Genomic DNA, 16822 nt, shown 5'->3' with positions numbered 1-16822 from the left:
AGAGGGAGCTTGAATGCATCGACCAATGAAAGCGAAGCTGTAGTGACTGCGAAGGACTGTAACCATGGATGGGATGCTGATGGTGCAACAGTGCCTATGATGCACAAGACACACCTGCTGATGGAGGTGTGGGCCTGACTTTCTTGACTGCGCGCTATGCGTTCCGCCGAGGGGCCGTGGATGCTGCCCGAATGTCACGACGCGGCCCCTCATCAGTCTTGCCTTCTGGAGAAGGAAAATGATGATGACTGTTTTGGAAGGCATTTCTTCTTGCTTTGTTTGCTATGAATTCACTGCCAGAGAAGGCCGAGAGATGGCCAGGAGTGCCACCAGCTTCCCCTGCCGCACATTCCTTTTGATGGCTGTCCCAGGCACGGACTCAGCGCCGTGCAATTTTTCCTGGTGACAGTTATACTACGTAACAGCAGTTCTAACTATGCGTGACGTCATAATCGTGCTCTGACAGTCTCCGGTGGGAATGTCTTGAAGTGGATCCTGATTCAGGCACCACCTTGTCTGCCATGATGCCAAAACGTCTGCGATGCTGTATCTACAGCACGAGGCGCAGGAGGCGATTGGGCCCCTTTGGACTTCATTCAAAATAATTAGGACAGGACTAGCTGGTGTCTTTATTTTATTGCCGACTAGAAAAAACCATGAAAAATTGCCGAGAAGAAAAATAAAGTGTTTCATAAAAAGAGGAGAGCAGGCATTTTAGACAGCAAAAAGCCTACAGTCGTAGGCGACATACCTACAGACTTTAGCTGATTTATGCTTGTCCTCAACCTCTCGGACGAACGGTTTTACAGCACGCCCCGTCTCTACCACCAGAGGGAGCTTGAAGGCATTGACCAATGAAAGCGAAGCTGTAGTGACTGCGAAGGACTGTAACCATGGATGGGATGCTGATGGTGCAACAGTGCCTATGATGCACAAGACACACCTGCTGATGGAGGTGTGGGCCTGACTTTCTTGACTGCGCGCTGTGCGTTCCGAGGGGCCATGGATGCTGCCCGAATGTCACGACGCGGCCCCTCATCAGTCTTGCCTTCTGGAGAAGGAAAATGATGATGACTGTTTTGGAAGGCATTTCTTCTTGCTTTGTTTGCTATGAATTCACTGCCAGAGAAGGCCGAGAGATGGCCAGGAGTGCCACCAGCTTCCCCTGCCGCGCATTCCTTTTGATGGCTGTCCAAGGCACGGGCCAGCGCCGCGCAATTTTTTTTGTGGTGACAGTTATACTACGTAACAGCAGTTCTAACTATGCGTGACGTCATAATCGTGCTCTGGCAGTCTCCGGTGGGATGTCTTGAAGTGGATCCTGATTCAGGCACCACCTTGTGTGGCATGATGCCAAAACGTCTGCGATGCTGTATCTACAGCACGAGGCGCAGGAGGCGATTGGGCCCCTTTGGACTTCATTCAAAATAATTAGGACAGGACTAGCTGGTGTCTTTATTTTATTGCCGACTAGGAAAAACCATGAAAAATTGCCGAGAAGAAAAATAAAGTGTTTCATAAAAAGAGGAAAGCAGGCATTTTAGACAGCAAAAAGCCTACAACACCCGGTATTCCCAAGCGGTCTCCCATCCAAGTACTGACCAGGCCCTACGCTGCTTTACTACGGTGTTCGGACGAGAACCGGTATATTCAGCGTGGAATGGTCGTAGGCGACATACCTACAGACTTTAGCTGATTTATGCTTGTCCTCAACCTCACGGACGAACGGTTTTACAGCACGTCCCGTCTCTACCACCAGAGGGAGCTTGAAGGCATTCACCAATGAAAGCGAAGCTGTAGTGACTGCGAAGGACTGTAACCATGGATGGGATGCTGATGGTGCAACAGTGCCTATGATGCACAAGACACACCTGCTGATGGAGGTGTGGGCCTGACTTTCTTGACTGCGCGCTATGCGTTCCGAGGGGCCATGGATGCTGCCCGAATGTCACGACGCGGCCCCTCATCAGTCTTGCCTTCTGGAGAAGGAAAATGATGATGACTGTTTTGGAAGGCGTTTCTTCTTGCTTTGTTTTCTATGAATTCACTGCCAGAGAAGGCCGAGAGATCGCAAGGAGTGCCACCAGCTTCCCCTGCCGCACATTCCTTTTCATGGCTGTCCCAGGCACGGGTCAGCGCCGTGCAATTTTTCAGGGTGACAGTTATACTACGGAACAGCAGTTCTAACTATGCGTGACGTCATAATCGTGCTCTGACAGTCTCCGGTGGGCTGTCTTGAAGTGGATCCTGATTCAGGCACCACCTTGTCTGCCATGATGCTAAAACGTCTGCGATGCTGTATCTACAGGACGAGGCGCAGGAGGCGATTGGGCCCCTTTGGACTTCATTCAAAATAATTAGGACAGGACTAGCTGGTGTCTTTATTTTATTGCCGACTAGAAAAAACCATGAAAAATTGCCGAGAAGAAAAATAAAGTGTTTCATAAAAAGAGGAGAGCAGGCATTTTAGACAGCAAAAAGCCTACAACACCCGGTATTCCCAAGCGGTCTCCCATCCAAATACTGACCAGGCCCTACGCTGCTTTACTACGGTGTTCGGACGAGAACCGGTATATTCAGCGTGGTATGGTCGTAGGCGACATACCTACAGACTTTAGCTGATTTATCCTTGTCCTCAACCTCACGGACGAACGGTTTTACAGCACGCCCCGTCTCTGCCACCAGAGGGAGCTTGAAGGTATTGACCAATGAAAGCGAAGCTGTAGTGACTGCGAAGGACTGTAACCATGGATGGGATGCTGATGGTGCAACAGTGCCTATGATGCACAAGACACACCTGCTGATGGAGGTGTGGGCCTGACTTTCTTGACTGCGCGCTGTGCGTTCCGAGGGGCCATAGATGCTGCCGGAATGTCACGACGCGGCCCCTCATCAGTCTTGCCTTCTGGAGAAGGAAAATGATGATGACTGTTTTGAAAGGCATTCCTTCTTGCTTTGTTTGCTATGAATTCACTGCCAGAGAAGGCCGAGAGATGGCCAGGAGTGCCACCAGCTTCCCCTGCCGCACATTCCTTTTGATGGCTGTCCCAGGCACGGGTCAGCGCCGTGCAATTTTTCCTGGTGACAGTTATACTACGTAACAGCAGTTCTAACTATGCGTGACGTCATAATCGTGCTCTGACAGTCTCCGGTCGACTGTCTTGAAGTGGATCCTGATTCAGGCACCACCTTGTGTGCCATGATGCCAAAATGTCTGCGATGCTGTATCTACAGCACGAGGCGGAGGAGGCGATTGGGCCCCTTTGGACTTCATTCAAAATAATTAGGACAGGACTAGCTGGTGTCTTTATTTTATTGCCGACTAGAAAAAACCATGAAAAATTGCCGAGAAGAAAAATAAAGTGTTTCATAAAAAGAGGAGAGCAGGCATTTTAGACAGCAAAAAGCCTACAACACCCGGTATTCCCAAGCGGTCTCCCATCCAAGTACTGACCAGGCCCTACGCTGCTTTACTACGGTGTTCGGACGAGAACCGGTATATTCAGCGTGGAATGGTCGTAGGCGACATACCTACAGACTTTAGCTGATTTATGCTTGTCCTCAACCTCTCGGACGAACAGTTTTACAGCACACCCCGTCTCTACCACCAGAGGGAGCTTGAAGGCATTGACCAATGAAAGCGAAACTCTAGTGACTGCGAAGGACTGTAACCATGGATGGGATGCTATTGGTGCAACAGTGCCTATGATGCACAAGACACACCTGCTGATGGAGGTGTGGGCCTGACTTTCTTGACTGCGCGCTGTGCGTTCCGAGGGGCCATGGATGCTGCCCAAATGTCACGACGCGGCCCCTCATCAGTCTTGCCTTCTGGAGAAGGAAAATGATGATGACTGTTTTGGAAGACATTCCTTCTTGCTTTGTTTGCTATGAATTCACTGCCAGAGAAGGCCGAGAGATGGCCAGGAGTGCCACCAGCTTCCCCTGCCGCGCATTCCTTTTGATGGCTGTCCAAGGCACGGGCCAGCGCCGTGCAATTTTTTTGTGGTGACAGTTATACTACGTAACAGCAGTTCTAACTATGCGTGACGTCATAATCGTGCTCTGACAGTCTCCTGTGGGCTGTCTTGAAGTGGATCCTGATTCAGGCACCACCTTGTGTGCCATGATGCCAAAACGTCTGCGATGCTGTAACTACAGCACGAGGCGCAGGAGGCGATTGGGCCCCTTTGGACTTCATTCAAAATAATTAGGACAGGACTAGCTGGTGTCTTTATTTTATTGCCGACTAGAAAAAACCATGAAAAATTGCCGAGAAGAAAAATAAAGTGTTTCATAAAAAGAGGAGAGCAGGCATTTTAGACAGCAAAAAGCCTACAACACCCGGTATTCCCAAGCGGTCTCCCATCCAAGTACTGACCAGGCCCTACGCTGCTTTACTACGGTGTTCGGACGAGAACCGGTATATTCAGCGTGGAATTGTCGTAGGCGACATACCTACAGACTTTAGCTGATTTATGCTTGTCCTCAACCTCACGGACGAACGGTTTTACAGCACGTCCCGTCTCTACCACCTGAGGGAGCTTGAAGGCATTCACCAATGAAAGCGAAGCTGCAGTGACTGCGAAGGACTGTAACCATGGATGGGATGCTGATGGTGCAACAGTGCCTATGATGCACAAGACACACCTGCTGATGGAGGTGTGGGCCTGACTTTCTTGACTGCGCGCTATGCGTTCCGAGGGGCCATGGATGCTGCCCGAATGTCACGACGCGGCCCCTCATCAGTCTTGCCTTCTGGAGAAGGAAAATGATGATGACTGTTTTGGAAGGCGTTTCTTCTTGCTTTGTTTTCTATGAATTCACTGCCAGAGAAGGCCGAGAGATCGCCAGGAGTGCCACCAGCTTCCCCTGCCGCACATTCCTTTTGATGGCTGTCCCAGGCACGGGTCAGCGCCGTGCAATTTTTCAGGGTGACAGTTATACTACGTAACAGCAGTTCTAACTATGCGTGACGTCATAATCGTGCTCTGACAGTCTCCGGTGGGCTGTCTTGAAGTGGATCCTGATTCAGGCACCACCTTGTCTGCCATGATGCTAAAACGTCTGCGATGCTGTATCTACAGTAATTAGGACAGGACTAGCTGGTGTCTTTATTTTATTGCCGACTAGAAAAAACCATGAAAAATTGCCGAGAAGAAAAATAAAGTGTTTCATAAAAAGAGGAGAGCAGGCATTTTAGACAGCAAAAAGCCTACAACACCCGGTATTCCCAAGCGGTCTCCCATCCAAGTACTGACCAGGCCCTACGCTGCTTTACTACGGTGTTCGGACGAGAACCGGTATATTCAGCGTGGAATGGTCGTAGGCGACAAACCTACAGACTTTAACTGATTTATGCTTGTCCTCAACCTCACGGACGAACGGTTTTGCAGCACGCCCCGTCTCTACCACCAGAGGGAGCTTGAATGCATTGACCAATGAAAGCGAAGCTGTAGTGACTGCGAAGGACTGTAACCATGGATGGGATGCTGATGGTGCAACAGTGCCTATGATGCACAAGACACACCTGCTGATGGAGGTGTGGGCCTGACTTTCTTGACTGCGCGCTATGCGTTCCGCCGAGGGGCCGTGGATGCTGCCCGAATGTCACGACGCGGCCCCTCATCAGTCTTGCCTTCTGGAGAAGGAAAATGATGATGACTGTTTTGGAAGGCATTTCTTCTTGCTTTGTTTGCTATGAATTCACTGCCAGAGAAGGCCGAGAGATGGCCAGGAGTGCCACCAGCTTCCCCTGCCGCACATTCCTTTTGATGGCTGTCCCAGGCACGGGTCAGCGCCGTGCAATTTTTCCTGGTGACAGTTATACTACGTAACAGCAGTTCTAACTATGCGTGACGTCATAATCGTGCTCTGACAGTCTCCTGTGGGCTGTCTTGAAGTGGATCCTGATTCAGGCACCACCTTGTCTGCCATGATGCCAAAACGTCTGCGATGCTGTATCTACAGCACGAGGCGCAGGAGGCGATTGGGCCCCTTTGGACTTCATTCAAAATAATTAGGACAGGACTAGCTGGTGTCTTTATTTTATTGCCGACTAGAAAAAACCATGAAAAATTGCCGAGAAGAAAAATAAAGTGTTTCATAAAAAGAGGAGAGCAGGCATTTTAGACAGCAAAAAGCCTACAACACCCAGTATTCCCAAGCGGTCTCCAATCCAAGTACTGACCAGGCCCTACGCTGCTTTACTACGGTGTTCGGACGAGAACCGGTATATTCAGCGTGGAATGGTCGTAGGCGACATACCTACAGACTTTAGCTGATTTATGCTTGTCCTCAACCTCTCGGACGAAAGGTTTTACAGCACGCCCCGTCTCTACCACCAGAGGGAGCTTGACGGCATTGACCAATGAAAGCGAAGCTGTAGTGACTGCGAAGGACTGTAACCATGGATGGGATGCTGATGGTGCAACAGTGCCTATGATGCACAAGACACACCTGCTGATGGAGGTGTGGGCCTGACTTTCTTGACTGCGCGCTGTGCGTTCCGAGGGGCCATGGATGCTGCCCGAATGTCACGACGCGGCCCCTCATCAGTCTTGCCTTCTGGAGAAGGAAAATGATGAGACGAGACGCAGGAGGCGATTGGGCCCCTTTGGACTTCATTCAAAATAATTAGGACAGGACTAGCTGGTGTCTTTTTTTTATTGCCGACTAGAAAAAACCATGAAAAATTAACGAGAAGAAAAATAAAGTGTTTCATAAAAAGAGGAGAGCAGGCATTTTAGACAGCAAAAAGCCTACAACACCCGGTATTCCCAAGCGGTCTCCCATCCAAATACTGACCAGGCCCTACGCTGCTTTACTACGGTGTTCGGACGAGAACCGGTATATTCAGCGTGGTATGGTCGTAGGCGACATACCTACAGACTTTAGCTGATTTATCCTTGTCCTCAACCTCACGGACGAACGGTTTTACAGCACGCCCCGTCTCTGCCACCAGAGGGAGCTTGAAGGTATTGACCAATGAAAGCGAAGCTGTAGTGACTGCGAAGGACTGTAACCATGGATGGGATGCTGATGGTGCAACAGTGCCTATGATGCACAAGACACACCTGCTGATGGAGGTGTGGGCCTGACTTTCTTGACTGCGCGCTGTGCGTTCCGAGGGGCCATAGATGCTGCCGGAATGTCACGACGCGGCCCCTCATCAGTCTTGCCTTCTGGAGAAGGAAAATGATGATGACTGTTTTGAAAGGCATTCCTTCTTGCTTTGTTTGCTATGAATTCACTGCCAGAGAAGGCCGAGAGATGGCCAGGAGTGCCACCAGCTTCCCCTGCCGCACATTCCTTTTGATGGCTGTCCCAGGCACGGGTCAGCGCCGTGCAATTTTTCCTGGTGACAGTTATACTACGTAACAGCAGTTCTAACTATGCGTGACGTCATAATCGTGCTCTGACAGTCTCCGGTGGACTGTCTTGAAGTGAATCCTGATTCAGGCACCACCTTGTGTGCCATGATGCCAAAACGTCTGCGATGCTGTATCTACAGCACGAGGCGGAGGAGGCGATTGGGCCCCTTTGGACTTCATTCAAAATAATTAGGACAGGACTAGCTGGTGTCTTTATTTTATTGCCGACTAGAAAAAACCATGAAAAATTGCCGAGAAGAAAAATAAAGTGTTTCATAAAAAGAGGAGAGCAGGCATTTTAGACAGCAAAAAGCCTACAACACCCGGTATTCCCAAGCGGTCTCCCATCCAAGTACTGACCAGGCCCTACGCTGCTTTACTACGGTGTTCGGACGAGAACCGGTATATTCAGCGTGGAATGGTCGTAGGCGACATACCTACAGACTTTAGCTGATTTATGCTTGTCCTCAACCTCTCGGACGAACGGTTTTACAGCACACCCCGTCTCTACCACCAGAGGGAGCTTGAAGGCATTGACCAATGAAAGCGAAACTGTAGTGACTGCGAAGGACTGTAACCAAGGATGGGATGCTATTGGTGCAACAGTGCCTATGATGCACAAGACACACCTGCTGATGGAGGTGTGGGCCTGACTTTCTTGACTGCGCGCTGTGCGTTCCGAGGGGCCATGGATGCTGCCCAAATGTCACGACGCGGCCCCTCATCAGTCTTGCCTTCTGGAGAAGGAAAATGATGATGACTGTTTTGGAAGACATTCCTTCTTGCTTTGTTTGCTATGAATTCACTGCCAGAGAAGGCCGAGAGATGGCCAGGAGTGCCACCAGCTTCCCCTGCCGCGCATTCCTTTTGATGGCTGTCCAAGGCACGGGCCAGCGCCGTGCAATTTTTTTTGTGGTGACAGTTATACTACGTAACAGCAGTTCTAACTATGCGTGACGTCATAATCGTGCTCTGACAGTCTCCTGTGGGCTGTCTTGAAGTGGATCCTGATTCAGGCACCACCTTGTGTGCCATGATGCCAAAACGTCTGCGATGCTGTATCTACAGCACGAGGCGCAGGAGGCGATTGGGCCCCTTTGGACTTCATTCAAAATAATTAGGACAGGACTAGCTGGTGTCTTTATTTTATTGCCGACTAGAAAAAACCATGAAAAATTGCCGAGAAGAAAAATAAAGTGTTTCATAAAAAGAGGAGAGCAGGCATTTTAGACAGCAAAAAGCCTACAACACCCGGTATTCCCAAGCGGTCTCCCATCCAAGTACTGACCAGGCCCTACGCTGCTTTACTACGGTGTTCGGACGAGAACCGGTATATTCAGCGTGGAATTGTCGTAGGCGACATACCTACAGACTTTAGCTGATTTATGCTTGTCCTCAACCTCACGGACGAACGGTTTTACAGCACGTCCCGTCTCTACCACCTGAGGGAGCTTGAAGGCATTCACCAATGAAAGCGAAGCTGCAGTGACTGCGAAGGACTGTAACCATGGATGGGATGCTGATGGTGCAACAGTGCCTATGATGCACAAGACACACCTGCTGATGGAGGTGTGGGCCTGACTTTCTTGACTGCGCGCTATGCGTTCCGAGGGGCCATGGATGCTGCCCGAATGTCACGACGCGGCCCCTCATCAGTCTTGCCTTCTGGAGAAGGAAAATGATGATGACTGTTTTGGAAGGCGTTTCTTCTTGCTTTGTTTTCTATGAATTCACTGCCAGAGAAGGCCGAGAGATCGCCAGGAGTGCCACCAGCTTCCCCTGCCGCACATTCCTTTTGATGGCTGTCCCAGGCACGGGTCAGCGCCGTGCAATTTTTCAGGGTGACAGTTATACTACGTAACAGCAGTTCTAACTATGCGTGACGTCATAATCGTGCTCTGACAGTCTCCGGTGGGCTGTCTTGAAGTGGATCCTGATTCAGGCACCACCTTGTCTGCCATGATGCTAAAACGTCTGCGATGCTGTATCTACAGCACGAGGCGCAGGAGGCGATTGGGCCCCTTTGGACTTCATTCAAAATAATTAGGACAGGACTAGCTGGTGTCTTTATTTTATTGCCGACTAGAAAAAACCATGAAAAATTGCCGAGAAGAAAAATAAAGTGTTTCATAAAAAGAGGAGAGCAGGCATTTTAGACAGCAAAAAGCCTACAACACCCGGTATTCCCAAGCGGTCTCCCATCCAAGTACTGACCAGGCCCTACGCTGCTTTACTACGGTGTTCGGACGAGAACCGGTATATTCAGCGTGGAATGGTCGTAGGCGACAAACCTACAGACTTTAACTGATTTATGCTTGTCCTCAACCTCACGGACGAACGGTTTTGCAGCACGCCCCGTCTCTACCACCAGAGGGAGCTTGAAGGCATTGACCAATGAAAGCGAAGCTGTAGTGACTGCGAAGGACTGTAACCATGGATGGGATGCTGATGGTGCAACAGTGCCTATGATGCACAAGACACACCTGCTGATGGAGGTGTGGGCCTGACTTTCTTGACTGCGCGCTATGCGTTCCGAGGGGCCATGGATGCTGCCCGAATGTCACGACGCGGCCCCTCATCAGTCTTGCCTTCTGGAGAAGGAAAATGATGATGACTGTTTTGGAAGGCATTTCTTCTTGCTTTGTTTGCTATGAATTCACTGCCAGAGAAGGCCGAGAGATGGCCAGGAGTGCCACCAGCTTCCCCTGCCGCACATTCCTTTTGATGGCTGTCCCAGGCACGGGTCAGCGCCGTGCAATTTTTCCTGGTGACAGTTATACTACGTAACAGCAGTTCTAACTATGCGTGACGTCATAATCGTGCTCTGACAGTCTCCTGTGGGCTGTCTTGAAGTGGATCCTGATTCAGGCACCACCTTGTCTGCCATGATGCCAAAACGTCTGCGATGCTGTATCTACAGCACGAGGCGCAGGAGGCGATTGGGCCCCTTTGGACTTCATTCAAAATAATTAGGACAGGACTAGCTGGTGTCTTTATTTTATTGCCGACTAGAAAAAACCATGAAAAATTGCCGAGAAGAAAAATAAAGTGTTTCATAAAAAGAGGAGAGCAGGCATTTTAGACAGCAAAAAGCCTACAACACCCAGTATTCCCAAGCGGTCTCCAATCCAAGTACTGACCAGGCCCTACGCTGCTTTACTACGGTGTTCGGACGAGAACCGGTATATTCAGCGTGGAATGGTCGTAGGCGACATACCTACAGACTTTAGCTGATTTATGCTTGTCCTCAACCTCTCGGACGAACGGTTTTACAGCACGCCCCGTCTCTACCACCAGAGGGAGCTTGAAGGCATTCACCAATGAAAGCGAAGCTGCAGTGACTGCGAAGGACTGTAACCATGGATGGGATGCTGATGGTGCAACAGTGCCTATGATGCACAAGACACACCTGCTGATGGAGGTGTGGGCCTGACTTTCTTGACTGCGCGCTATGCGTTCCGAGGGGCGATGGATGCTGCCCGAATGTCACGAAGTGGCCCCTCATCAGTCTTGCCTTCTGGAGAAGGAAAATGATGATGAGTGTTTTGGAAGACGTTTCTTCTTTCTTTGTTTGCTATGAATTCACTGCCAGAGAAGGCCGAGAGATCGCCAGGAGTGCCACCAGCTTCCCCTGCCGCACATTCCTTTTGATGGCTGTCCCAGGCACGGGTCAGCGCCGTGCAATTTTTCAGGGTGACAGTTATACTACGGAACAGCAGTTCTAACTATGCGTGACGTCATAATCGTGCTCTGACAGTCTCCGGTGGGCTGTCTTGAAGTGGATCCTGATTCAGGCACCACCTTGTCTGCCATGATGCTAAAACGTCTGCGATGCTGTATCTACAGGACGAGGCGCAGGAGGCGATTGGGCCCCTTTTGACTTCATTCAAAATAATTAGGACAGGACTAGCTGGTGTCTTTATTTTATTGCCGACTAGAAAAAACCATGAAAAATTGCCGAGAAGAAAAATAAAGTGTTTCATAAAAAGAGGAGAGCAGGCATTTTAGACAGCAAAAAGCCTACAACACCCGGTATTCCCAAGCGGTCTCCCATCCAAGTACTGACCAGGCCCTACGCTGCTTTACTACGGTGTTCGGACGAGAACCGGTATATTCAGCGTGGTATGGTCGTAGGCGACATACCTACAGACTTTAGCTGATTTATCCTTGTCCTCAACCTCACGTACGAACGGTTTTACAGCACGCCCCGTCTCTGCCACCAGAGGCAGCTTAAAGGCATTGACCAATGAAAGCGAAGCTGTAGTGACTGCGAAGGACTGTAACCATGGATGGGATGCTGATGGTGCAACAGTGCCTATGATGCACAATACACACGTGCTGATGGAGGTGTGGGCCTGACTTTCTTGACTGCGCGCTGTGCGTTCCGAGGGGCCATGGATGCTGCCCGAATGTCACGACGCGGCCCCTCATCAGTCTTGCCTTCTGGAGAAGGAAAATGATGATGACTGTTTTGGAAGGCATTCCTTCTTGCTTTGTTTGCTATGAATTCACTGCCAGAGAAGGCCGAGAGATGGCCAGGAGTGCCACCAGCTTCCCCTGCCGCGCATTCCTTTTGATGGCAGTTGATGGCTGTCCAAGGCACGGGCCAGCGCCGTGCAATTTTTTCCGGTGACAGTTATACTACGTAACAGCAGTTCTAACTATGCGTGACGTCATAATCGTGCTCTGACAGTCTCCGGTGGGATGTCTTGAAGTGGATCCTGATTCAGGCACCACCTTGTGTGGCATGATGCCAAAACGTCTGCGATGCTGTATCTACAGCACGAGGCGCAGGAGGCGATTGGGCCCCTTTGGACTTCATTCAAAATAATTAGGACAGGACTAGCTGGTGTCTTTATTTTATTGCCGACTAGAAAAAACCATGAAAAATTGCCGAGAAGAAAAATAAAGTGTTTCATAAAAAGAGGAGAGCAGGCATTTTAGACAGCAAAAAGCCTACAAGACCCGGTATTCCCAAGCCGTCTCCCATCCAAGTACTGACCAGGCCCTACGCTGCTTTACTACGGTGTTCGGACGAGAACCGGTATATTCAGCGTGGTATGGTCGTAGGCGACATACCTACAGACTTTAGCTGATTTATCCTTGTCCTCAACCTCACGTACGAACGGTTTTACAGCACGCCCCGTCTCTGCCACCAGAGGCAGCTTAAAGGCATTGACCAATGAAAGCGAAGCTGTAGTGACTGCGAAGGACTGTAACCATGGATGGGATGCTGATGGTGCAACAGTGCCTATGATGCACAAGACACACCTGCTGATGGAGGTGTGGGCCTGACTTTCTTGACTGCGCGCTGTGCGTTCCGAGGGGCCATGGATGCTGCCCGAATGTCACGACGCGGCCCCTCATCAGTCTTGCCTTCTGGAGAAGGAAAATGATGATGACTGTTTTGGAAGGCATTCCTTCTTGCTTTGTTTGCTATGAATTCACTGCCAGAGAAGGCCGAGAGATGGCCAGGAGTGCCACCAGCTTCCCCTGCCGCGCATTCCTTTTGATGGCAGTGTGGCTGTCCAAGGCACGGGCCAGCGCCGTGCAATTTTTTCCGGGTGACAGTTATACTACGTAACAGCAGTTCTAACTATGCGTGACGTCATAATCGTGCTCTGACAGTCTCCGGTGGGATGTCTTGAAGTGGATCCTGATTCAGGCACCACCTTGTGTGCCATGATGCCAAAACGTCTGCGATGCTGTATCTACAGCACGAGGCGCAGGAGGCGATTGGGCCCCTTTGGACTTCATTCAAAATAATTAGGACAGGACTAGCTGGTGTCTTTATTTTATTGCCGACTAGAAAAAACCATGAAAAATTGCCGAGAAGAAAAATAAAGTGTTTCATAAAAAGAGGAGAGCAGGCATTTTAGACAGCAAAAAGCCTACAACACCCGGTATTCCCAAGCGGTCTCCCATCCAAGTACTGACCAGGCCCTACGCTGCTTTACTACGGTGTTCGGACGAGAACCGGTATATTCAGCGTGGAATGGTCGTAGGCGACATACCTACAGACTTTAGCTGATTTATGCTTGTCCTCAACCTCACGGACGAACGGTTTTACAGCACGTCCCGTCTCTACCACCAGAGGGAGCTTGAAGGCATTCACCAATGAAAGCGAAGCTGCAGTGACTGCGAAGGACTGTAACCATGGATGGGATGCTGATGGTGCAACAGTGCCTATGATGCACAAGACACACCTGCTGATGGAGGTGTGGGCCTGACTTTCTTGACTGCGCGCTATGCGTTCCGAGGGGCGATGGATGCTGCCCGAATGTCACGAAGTGGCCCCTCATCAGTCTTGCCTTCTGGAGAAGGAAAATGATGATGAGTGTTTTGGAAGACGTTTCTTCTTTCTTTGTTTGCTATGAATTCACTGCCAGAGAAGGCCGAGAGATCGCCAGGAGTGCCACCAGCTTCCCCTGCCGCACATTCCTTTTGATGGCTGTCCCAGGCACGGGTCAGCGCCGTGCAATTTTTCAGGGTGACAGTTATACTACGGAACAGCAGTTCTAACTATGCGTGACGTCATAATCGTGCTCTGACAGTCTCCGGTGGGCTGTCTTGAAGTGGATCCTGATTCAGGCACCACCTTGTCTGCCATGATGCTAAAACGTCTGCGATGCTGTATCTACAGGACGAGGCGCAGGAGGCGATTGGGCCCCTTTTGACTTCATTCAAAATAATTAGGACAGGACTAGCTGGTGTCTTTATTTTATTGCCGACTAGAAAAAACCATGAAAAATTCCCGAGAAGAAAAATAAAGTGTTTCATAAAAAGAGGAGAGCAGGCATTTTAGACAGCAAAAAGCCTACAACACCCGGTATTCCCAAGCCGTCTCCCATCCAAGTACTGACCAGGCCCTACGCTGCTTTACTACGGTGTTCGGACGAGAACCGGTATATTCAGCGTGGTATGGTCGTAGGCGACATACCTACAGACTTTAGCTGATTTATCCTTGTCCTCAACCTCACGTACGAACGGTTTTACAGCACGCCCCGTCTCTGCCACCAGAGGCAGCTTAAAGGCATTGACCAATGAAAGCGAAGCTGTAGTGACTGCGAAGGACTGTAACCATGGATGGGATGCTGATGGTGCAACAGTGCCTATGATGCACAATACACACGTGCTGATGGAGGTGTGGGCCTGACTTTCTTGACTGCGCGCTGTGCGTTCCGAGGGGCCATGGATGCTGCCCGAATGTCACGACGCGGCCCCTCATCAGTCTTGCCTTCTGGAGAAGGAAAATGATGATGACTGTTTTGGAAGGCATTCCTTCTTGCTTTGTTTGCTATGAATTCACTGCCAGAGAAGGCCGAGAGATGGCCAGGAGTGCCACCAGCTTCCCCTGCCGCGCATTCCTTTTGATGGCAGTTGATGGCTGTCCAAGGCACGGGCCAGCGCCGTGCAATTTTTTCCGGTGACAGTTATACTACGTAACAGCAGTTCTAACTATGCGTGACGTCATAATCGTGCTCTGACAGTCTCCGGTGGGATGTCTTGAAGTGGATCCTGATTCAGGCACCACCTTGTGTGGCATGATGCCAAAACGTCTGCGATGCTGTATCTACAGCACGAGGCGCAGGAGGCGATTGGGCCCCTTTGGACTTCATTCAAAATAATTAGGACAGGACTAGCTGGTGTCTTTATTTTATTGCCGACTAGAAAAAACCATGAAAAATTGCCGAGAAGAAAAATAAAGTGTTTCATAAAAAGAGGAGAGCAGGCATTTTAGACAGCAAAAAGCCTACAAGACCCGGTATTCCCAAGCCGTCTCCCATCCAAGTACTGACCAGGCCCTACGCTGCTTTACTACGGTGTTCGGACGAGAACCGGTATATTCAGCGTGGTATGGTCGTAGGCGACATACCTACAGACTTTAGCTGATTTATCCTTGTCCTCAACCTCACGTACGAACGGTTTTACAGCACGCCCCGTCTCTGCCACCAGAGGCAGCTTAAAGGCATTGACCAATGAAAGCGAAGCTGTAGTGACTGCGAAGGACTGTAACCATGGATGGGATGCTGATGGTGCAACAGTGCCTATGATGCACAATACACACGTGCTGATGGAGGTGTGGGCCTGACTTTCTTGACTGCGCGCTGTGCGTTCCGAGGGGCCATGGATGCTGCCCGAATGTCACGACGCGGCCCCTCATCAGTCTTGCCTTCTGGAGAAGGAAAATGATGATGACTGTTTTGGAAGGCATTCCTTCTTGCTTTGTTTGCTATGAATTCACTGCCAGAGAAGGCCGAGAGATGGCCAGGAGTGCCACCAGCTTCCCCTGCCGCGCATTCCTTTTGATGGCTGTCCCAAGGCACGGGCCAGCGCCGTGCAATTTTTTCCGGGTGACAGTTATACTACGTAACAGCAGTTCTAACTATGCGTGACGTCATAATCGTGCTCTGACAGTCTCCGGTGGGATGTCTTGAAGTGGATCCTGATTCAGGCACCACCTTGTGTGGCATGATGCCAAAACGTCTGCGATGCTGTATCTACAGCACGAGGCGCAGGAGGCGATTGGGCCCCTTTGGACTTCATTCAAAATAATTAGGACAGGACTAGCTGGTGTCTTTATTTTATTGCCGACTAGAAAAAACCATGAAAAATTGCCGAGAAGAAAAATAAAGTGTTTCATAAAAAGAGGAAAGCAGGCATTTTAGACAGCAAAAAGCCTACAACACCCGGTATTCCCAAGCGGTCTCCCATCCAAGTACTGACCAGGCCCTACGCTGCTTTACTACGGTGTTCGGACGAGAACCGGTATATTCAGCGTGGAATGGTCGTAGGCGACATACCTACAGACTTTAGCTGATTTATGCTTGTCCTCAACCTCACGGACGAACGGTTTTACAGCACGCCCCGTCTCTACCACCAGAGGGAGCTTGAAGGCATTGACCAATGAAAGCGAAGCTGTAGTGACTGCGAAGGACTGTAACCATGGATGGGATGCTGATGGTGCAACAGTGCCTATGATGCACAAGACACACCTGCTGATGGAGGTGTGGGCCTGACTTTCTTGACTGCGCGCTATGCGTTCCGAGGGGCCATGGATGCTGCCCGAATGTCACGACGCGGCCCCTCATCAGTCTTGCCTTCTGGAGAAGGAAAATGATGATGACTGTTTTGGAAGGCATTTCTTCTTGCTTTGTTTGCTATGAATTCACTGCCAGAGAAGGCCGAGAGATCGCCAGGAGTGCCACCAGCTTCCCCTGCCGCACATTCCTTTTGATGGCTGTCCCAGGCACGGGTCAGCGCCGTGCAATTTTTCCGGTGACAGTTATACTACGTAACAGCAGTTCTAACTATGCGTGACGTCATAATCGTGCTCTGACAGTCTCCGGTGGGCTGTCTTGAAGTGGATCCTGATTCAGGCACCACCTTGTCTGCCATGATGCCAAAACGTCTGCGATGCTGTATCTACAGCACGAGGCGCAGGAGGC

The 16822-nt window shown here is 50.3% G+C and overlaps 17 non-coding genes across 17 annotated transcripts; all 17 read right to left on the bottom strand.

The window, feature by feature from the left end:
- Positions 1-1553: 1553 nt before the first annotated feature.
- Positions 1554-1672, bottom strand: LOC139726316 (5S ribosomal RNA). The gene has a single exon (XR_011710599.1). It is a non-coding gene; the product is annotated as a 5S ribosomal RNA (ribosomal RNA).
- Positions 1673-2479: 807 nt separating this feature from the next.
- On the bottom strand, positions 2480-2598 carry LOC139726338 (5S ribosomal RNA). Its single transcript, XR_011710619.1, has one exon. It is a non-coding gene; the product is annotated as a 5S ribosomal RNA (ribosomal RNA).
- An 807-nt stretch (positions 2599-3405) lies between these two features.
- Positions 3406-3524, bottom strand: LOC139726315 (5S ribosomal RNA). Its single transcript, XR_011710598.1, has one exon. It is a non-coding gene; the product is annotated as a 5S ribosomal RNA (ribosomal RNA).
- Positions 3525-4332: 808 nt separating this feature from the next.
- LOC139726343 (5S ribosomal RNA) lies at positions 4333-4451 on the bottom strand. Its single transcript, XR_011710625.1, has one exon. It is a non-coding gene; the product is annotated as a 5S ribosomal RNA (ribosomal RNA).
- Positions 4452-5212: 761 nt separating this feature from the next.
- Positions 5213-5331, bottom strand: LOC139726427 (5S ribosomal RNA). The gene has a single exon (XR_011710703.1). It is a non-coding gene; the product is annotated as a 5S ribosomal RNA (ribosomal RNA).
- Positions 5332-6141: 810 nt separating this feature from the next.
- Positions 6142-6260, bottom strand: LOC139726375 (5S ribosomal RNA). Its single transcript, XR_011710655.1, has one exon. It is a non-coding gene; the product is annotated as a 5S ribosomal RNA (ribosomal RNA).
- A 498-nt stretch (positions 6261-6758) lies between these two features.
- On the bottom strand, positions 6759-6877 carry LOC139726337 (5S ribosomal RNA). The gene has a single exon (XR_011710618.1). It is a non-coding gene; the product is annotated as a 5S ribosomal RNA (ribosomal RNA).
- Positions 6878-7684: 807 nt separating this feature from the next.
- LOC139726426 (5S ribosomal RNA) lies at positions 7685-7803 on the bottom strand. Its single transcript, XR_011710702.1, has one exon. It is a non-coding gene; the product is annotated as a 5S ribosomal RNA (ribosomal RNA).
- An 809-nt stretch (positions 7804-8612) lies between these two features.
- LOC139726342 (5S ribosomal RNA) lies at positions 8613-8731 on the bottom strand. The gene has a single exon (XR_011710624.1). It is a non-coding gene; the product is annotated as a 5S ribosomal RNA (ribosomal RNA).
- An 807-nt stretch (positions 8732-9538) lies between these two features.
- Positions 9539-9657, bottom strand: LOC139726425 (5S ribosomal RNA). The gene has a single exon (XR_011710701.1). It is a non-coding gene; the product is annotated as a 5S ribosomal RNA (ribosomal RNA).
- An 807-nt stretch (positions 9658-10464) lies between these two features.
- Positions 10465-10583, bottom strand: LOC139726374 (5S ribosomal RNA). The gene has a single exon (XR_011710654.1). It is a non-coding gene; the product is annotated as a 5S ribosomal RNA (ribosomal RNA).
- An 807-nt stretch (positions 10584-11390) lies between these two features.
- Positions 11391-11509, bottom strand: LOC139726387 (5S ribosomal RNA). The gene has a single exon (XR_011710666.1). It is a non-coding gene; the product is annotated as a 5S ribosomal RNA (ribosomal RNA).
- An 817-nt stretch (positions 11510-12326) lies between these two features.
- Positions 12327-12445, bottom strand: LOC139726370 (5S ribosomal RNA). The gene has a single exon (XR_011710650.1). It is a non-coding gene; the product is annotated as a 5S ribosomal RNA (ribosomal RNA).
- An 816-nt stretch (positions 12446-13261) lies between these two features.
- On the bottom strand, positions 13262-13380 carry LOC139726424 (5S ribosomal RNA). Its single transcript, XR_011710700.1, has one exon. It is a non-coding gene; the product is annotated as a 5S ribosomal RNA (ribosomal RNA).
- Positions 13381-14187: 807 nt separating this feature from the next.
- LOC139726356 (5S ribosomal RNA) lies at positions 14188-14306 on the bottom strand. Its single transcript, XR_011710637.1, has one exon. It is a non-coding gene; the product is annotated as a 5S ribosomal RNA (ribosomal RNA).
- An 817-nt stretch (positions 14307-15123) lies between these two features.
- Positions 15124-15242, bottom strand: LOC139726368 (5S ribosomal RNA). Its single transcript, XR_011710648.1, has one exon. It is a non-coding gene; the product is annotated as a 5S ribosomal RNA (ribosomal RNA).
- An 809-nt stretch (positions 15243-16051) lies between these two features.
- Positions 16052-16170, bottom strand: LOC139726423 (5S ribosomal RNA). Its single transcript, XR_011710699.1, has one exon. It is a non-coding gene; the product is annotated as a 5S ribosomal RNA (ribosomal RNA).
- Between the last annotated feature and the right edge of the window lie 652 nt (positions 16171-16822).

This window comes from Diadema antillarum, unplaced genomic scaffold, assembly GCF_040938485.1.
Source record: "Diadema antillarum isolate AM-2024a unplaced genomic scaffold, OU_Dant_1.0 seq00000082_RagTag, whole genome shotgun sequence".
In the NCBI taxonomy this organism is placed as follows: Eukaryota; Metazoa; Echinodermata; class Echinoidea; order Diadematoida; family Diadematidae; genus Diadema; species Diadema antillarum.
This window is presented reverse-complemented; position numbering and strand designations above follow the sequence as displayed.